Source organism: Paramormyrops kingsleyae, chromosome 16, assembly GCF_048594095.1.
Source record: "Paramormyrops kingsleyae isolate MSU_618 chromosome 16, PKINGS_0.4, whole genome shotgun sequence".
NCBI lineage: Eukaryota > Metazoa > Chordata > Actinopteri > Osteoglossiformes > Mormyridae > Paramormyrops > Paramormyrops kingsleyae.
In genome coordinates, this window is record NC_132812.1 from 1,412,889 (window position 1) to 1,418,878 (window position 5,990).

Genomic DNA, 5,990 nt, shown 5'->3' on the forward strand with positions numbered 1-5,990 from the left:
GAAGAGTGCACTGGACTGCAGCTATTGACCCATTCTCTGTTCCGCAGTCTGTTCGCAGTCTCATGGGAATTACGCCAACACTAGCAATACAGTTAATAAAGTTGTCTTTTATTACTTCTGGGTTGTTGTTGGCCCACATTTTAGCCACATGATTCTGCGGGAGAACCCATCTATACACCCAGATATAGCAAAACCAAACGGTTTCAATTTATCATAACCGTCTACGTGCCATAAGTAATTTGGGCCCATAGAATGGTACGTGCGCCTAATAAATCTACGACGTGTCCGTGCAAAAGTTCCACGTGGGTTCAGTTCACGAAGCATCTGCATTACAGTCTCCTTCTTAACACAGAGACCATGTTTCATCTTTAAAGTCATACAAATAGTTCTATATCCAAACATCTGTCCAGGTCCACGCAGCTCCGATAGAATAGCCCTTCTAATATCAGTTTCTGAGGAGTACCCGCTCCGTCTTTTCAGTCCGAATTGTCTAAGACGTGTTTTCAAGGTTCTTAAGGAAATGTAAATATTATGATATGTAGCAAGCAAATCGATAATGACCCTGTATGAATGCCCTCGATCAAAATATTCTCGTATTGTGTCTTCATCCATCGATTCAAAAGCGAACTTACAGTGTAAAATATTTTGCACAATAACAATAGGAGAAACAGAAACGGGAAATGAACAGTCGTGAGTGACATGGGTAGGGTCCAATCGCAATCAGGAAAAGGGTAGGACCACACTTCGTGTTCGTGATTGGACAGTACCCATGTCACTCCAAGGATACAGTCCAATCACGAACAAGAAGTTTGGTCCTACCCTTTCCGTTTTCTGAAATTTCGTTGTTTTTTGAAATGTCGTTGTGTTTTCTGTAATGTCGTTGTGTTTTGTGAAATGTCGTTGTGTTTTGTGTTTTTGGAAATGTCGTTGTGTTTTCTGTAATGTCGTTGTGTTTGTGTTTTTGGAAATGTCATTATGTTTTTTGAAATGTCGTTTTGTGTTTTTTGAAATGTCGTTGTGTTTTCTGTAATGTCATTGTGTTTTTGGAAATGTCGCTGTGTTTTTTGAAATGTCGTTGTGTTTTGCCCTTCAGGGCCACCGTAGGTAGGGGCCCTCCACCTGAGGATTTCACACCTGCAGAGGAGTGGTCTTAAGCTGCAACCAGGGGTGCCCACTGATAAAGGGAACAGAGGGGGGTACATCATCTCACATTAATCCCCAAGGTGTTTGAGAACAATATGTACAAGGTATTGTCTACTGATTTTTGTCAAAAAGTATCAGTACCTCAGTGGTAAAAGCTAATGGTAGGCCTACCTTTCAGTAACTACTAAGCCCACAAGTAACATGTCAATAGATATAGGAACGAGTAATGGCCCAGTAGCCAACAGAAAAGTTTGTTTACTGTCTTAACAACAGAATGTCTTATGTGCTTCAATATTAAGGAGTATTTCAGGGTGCTTTTTTGTGGAAAATATATTGACAAATATGTAAATGTACCTACAGTGTTGACTCATGAACCTCATAAACTAAAGTTTTGATAACAACAAATAAGCAATGAGCAGAGCTATCGAGGTTTCTTGCTGGCGGCTATTCAATTCTGGGAGACAGAAGTGACGAGCGGCGCATACGATGGGTAGTGAGGGATTTCCCTAGTTAATTTGTAGTTATTTAATTATGTTCATTTAGTTCATTAATTTATAGCTTTCATATTTCTTATTTTTATATTTCTTTCTGTCCTTGCTACTCGTTCATCATGTTCTTTGCCTATCTCATACAACTTACTCTCACCAAGGCCGTCTGACCCCCCGGCTCCGGGAGTCCGTATGAAGACCATAGATAAAGGGTCTGCTTCCCTCAGTGGGGGCAGAGACAGACACAGACAGACACTGAACCGGCCGTGTGAAACATCTTCATTCTGTCTTAATAAACTGCTTAAGCTTAAGGAACCTACCTCATCATTCAACTAAAAGAACCTGAGGTTTCATTGAAGAAATCTATAAGTGGGGTCTGGACATGGAGGCAGAGTGAACAACATATGGAGGTCGAGCTGAGAAGATGAGGGTTGTGGGCGGAGCTGAACCTAAACATGTACATAACACTATGAATTTGGCACATTTAGAGAGATGTATGAATTCCAGGGCTGTCGGAAATAGAGGGAAAGTGTCCACCCCAATATCAGCAGAACACCCCCTTCCTTCCCAGTTAATGAATAAATACATAATCAACAGGGTGTTCCTTATATTTTATTATGAATCTGCATGTTACTGAGGCCAATTCATTGTGCATTCAGAGCGCAAGAATGAAACCTAACAAAGATTGTAGTCATGTATCAGACAATATAATTTTATTAAATAGATCAGTTATTTTTTAGTTAAGTGATGTTTGGTTATGAAACTGTACACTTAATGACATTAGTCTTATTTTAATGAGCAGTATGAGCCGACAAAGTGATAAGAGACAGCTAAGAGAGGCTCAGAATAACCTTATCCCAATATCTTATGGAAGATATATTTAACAAAGAATGTTGTGGGAAACACATCAGAGCATTAAGAGACAACTTAAGGTAGAACATACAAACAATGTAGCGTCAAGAAGGTTACCAAGCAAAAGTTACCATGCATATTTAGCAGGGATTCCTGTTAGCTACAATTATTGAACCGAAGTCACATGTATATAAGCTAGACATATCGGAATAAGCTGGGATTTCACTTTAGCCATGTTGATGGAATACCCCCCTGGTCTCCTCAGTTCTCAAATGAAAGTGTTGTTAAAAGAAGAGATGATGCAATACAGAAGTAAGATGTGCCCTGTCTCGTCTTTTTTGAAATGTGTTACTGGCATCAAATTCAAACTGAGCATATATTTGTCAGAAAACAACAAAACTTCTACACACAAAAAAATGAATTTGAGGTTTGTTCAAATTAACCATGTAAATTTAATTGAGATTAATTAAAAAACACAAGTTGGTGTGTTGTACATAAATTAGTGCTGTCAATCGATTAAAAAAAATCAACTAATTAATCGCACAATTTTTTGCAATTAATCGCGATTAATCACAATTAAAAGACTGAAACTTTTTGGATATGTAAATGTAAATACTTAATGTAAACTCAAGACAATGAAACTATTTAAATTCAAATATGATTGTTTATTGGAATTTTTGTTTAACTTGTAACACAGATTTTCTCATGTAAACAACATACCTGCAATAAACCATCAATATCCTCCAAATTAACTGTTGGCTTGAAAGCCATATTTATTACAGAAATAAAAACACAGGTATGTGCCATTTGTGTCATTTGAATTTCAAAACAATCAATGCCAATAAAAAACAAAAATGATTTCCATGTTGGATTCTAAGTGGACTGCAAAAAAAAAATCCAAAATATAGGCACTGCAAATATGGAAATTGGAAAATAATAATAATAAAGGAATGAATACAAACAATTGTACTCATTGTAAAGTTGTATTGCTGAGAGTTGAGAACATTAATTATAAAGTAGAAACAATTTTGCTTAGTCCTCCTTTACATTCAGCCAGTTGCTGAGACAGACCAGTTTGTTGACATTATCAGGGGACAATGTGGCCCTTTTCTTTTGAATGATGTGACCTGAGAGTGAGAAGAGTCTCTCACAAGGCACCGTTGTAGCAGGGCTTGACAGATACTTGCATGCTATTGGTGCCAGCCTGGCATGTGTTGCTTCTCTCTTTCCCCACCACTGTAGTGGACAACCCTCCATGTGCATTTTGGGCTCTGCTTTGTAGCGGTTAAGACACTGTTCTATGGACTCTTCCTCTTCATCTGACTCTGAATCAGAAGAAACCAGCAAGATGGAGGTCCTTCTCTTCTTTGGTGGCTGTTGGTCTGTTGTCTCTTTAGACTCTTGTTTTCCAGGACTCTCTGCCATTAACAGCTTGCATAGTGAAGCCCACACCTCATTCCTTTCATCTTTGGGAAGACACTTTAGGTCTTTAAACCTTGGATCAATTGCAGTAGCGATCTTCAGCCATGTGAGATTAGTGCTGTCCTTCCTTTTAGATAGGTCTGAGGTAAAATCATTTTTGAATTTAACTACATAGGCTGGATCATCCTCTGTGGACTCCATAATTTTGAACAAGTGGCACAAGGCTGGCAATACCACTGAGCAGGAGATGTACTGCTCTCCTCCCAGCAGTTCAGTTACATATCTGCAATGAAAAGCACAATATGTTGGTATTAATTGCAAAGAAACTAATTTTGTGCCAGTATGTAACATGTACACACACACACACACACACACACTCTCTCTCTCACACACACACTATTGTATTTTATTTACATTACATTGTTCAACACCATATTTATTTCTTCTTCACCTTTTTAATATTGTTTTACACTAATCTTAACTTATTTTTATTTTTGTTTTATGCAGCATGCCTTGACAGCGGACACACACACACAGATTGGGGGATAGTGAAAACAGACAAGAGACGGAGAAAATAATATCAACCTACCTGCAAGGTTCAAGTAGTTCCTCCAGCTTTTGCAGTTTAGAGAGCTCCTGTGCAGTCAACATGGCAGCATTGGTCTTTTGCATAGCCAGGGTAGTGGTCAGTGGAGATTTGTTTCGCTGAATTCGCTTGATCATTTCTAGGGTAGAATTCCATCTTGTTGTAACGTCCTGAACGAGAGATTCTTGTTTCTGTCCACATGCAACTTGTTCTTCCATTAGTTCGTGAGCGTTGGATGGACTATGCTTAAAGTGCCCAACAATCTTGCGACATTTTGCTAGGACACTTTCAAATCCACTGCCGTGAATGGAAACCGTCACAGTTCGTTGCAAAATGTGGGCCGTGCAGGGCAGGTGTTCAAATGGAAGTAGTCTCGCGGCAGCAACTATATTACGAGCACTGTCAGTGCCAAGTGTGCTTAACTTGTCCTCGATTTCCCATTCTCTTGCCACATTGAGAAAATGATCCGCACATGCCTCAGCGTACTGTCGTTCCTCAGTTTTAGACACAGTTAGTGCGAATGAATGCAATTTCCATTCTTTATCAACGAAGTGCGCTGTGATGCCTAAGTAGTTGTCATTGCTCACAGAAGTCCAGTGGTCCCCTGTGAGCGCGATGTGTGTCGCTTGCTGTAACGTGTTCATCCTCCGTGCCTTCTCATCGTCATACAAAGTGTGTATTTTTGACATGATGGTTCCTCTTGACGGCATATTGTATGAGGTGTCTCCCGACGCAGTTCTAATTACATCCCGCAGTCCATCGTCATCTACTACGTTAATGGGTCAGCAGTTTTTTGGTTATCCAAATAACCAAAGCATTCATTACCTTATCACTTACAGATCTCGTCATTTTACCACGAACGCACTCCTGCAATTTACATTGGCGAGGCCCTGTAGAGATTGTTTCGGTGGGGTGTTTTGCTTTTAAGTGATATGTCAAAGACGAATTACTTCTGTGGTAATTAAATTCGGCTTTGCAAAATGTACAGATTACTTTTGTTTTATCCACAGAACCATCCGGCAGAGTTTTATGCTGAAACTTTCCGTCTAAAAGTCCTTCCTTGGTCTTATCCATACTTCTTTGCATGTTGAACACACGTCGGCCACAACAGGAAATAAAAAAAACTGCAACCGCATTAATTGCGTTCAATTTTTTTTAACTCGTTAAATATTTCAAATTAATCGCATGCGTTAACGCGCTAATTTTGACAGCACTAACATAAATACTTTCAACATAAATCTGTGGAAGTTTGTTTAAACACAATAATTTTATGTTGGTTTTAAATAATCAAGTTGATTAAAAATTATTGCTTTTCTACTACGCATGCGCATCCCAAACTGGATTTGCAATTTTACAGTGAAAGCAGGCACCATTTTCATTTTTAGGCAGATTTTGCGGTTGACTGGAGTGAGTGGGAGTTTTTTGTGCTTCGTCACGAATGTAAGTACCCAAATCGTTAATTATATATCAGTATTTATGTTTCCTTTACTCATTAAGCT

General features: G+C 38.9%; 1 pseudogene; it reads right to left on the bottom strand.

The window, feature by feature from the left end:
• Window positions 1–3,515: 3,515 nt before the first annotated feature.
• Window positions 3,516–5,565, bottom strand: LOC111838302 (E3 SUMO-protein ligase ZBED1-like; annotated as a pseudogene).
• Window positions 5,566–5,990: the final 425 nt, after the last annotated feature.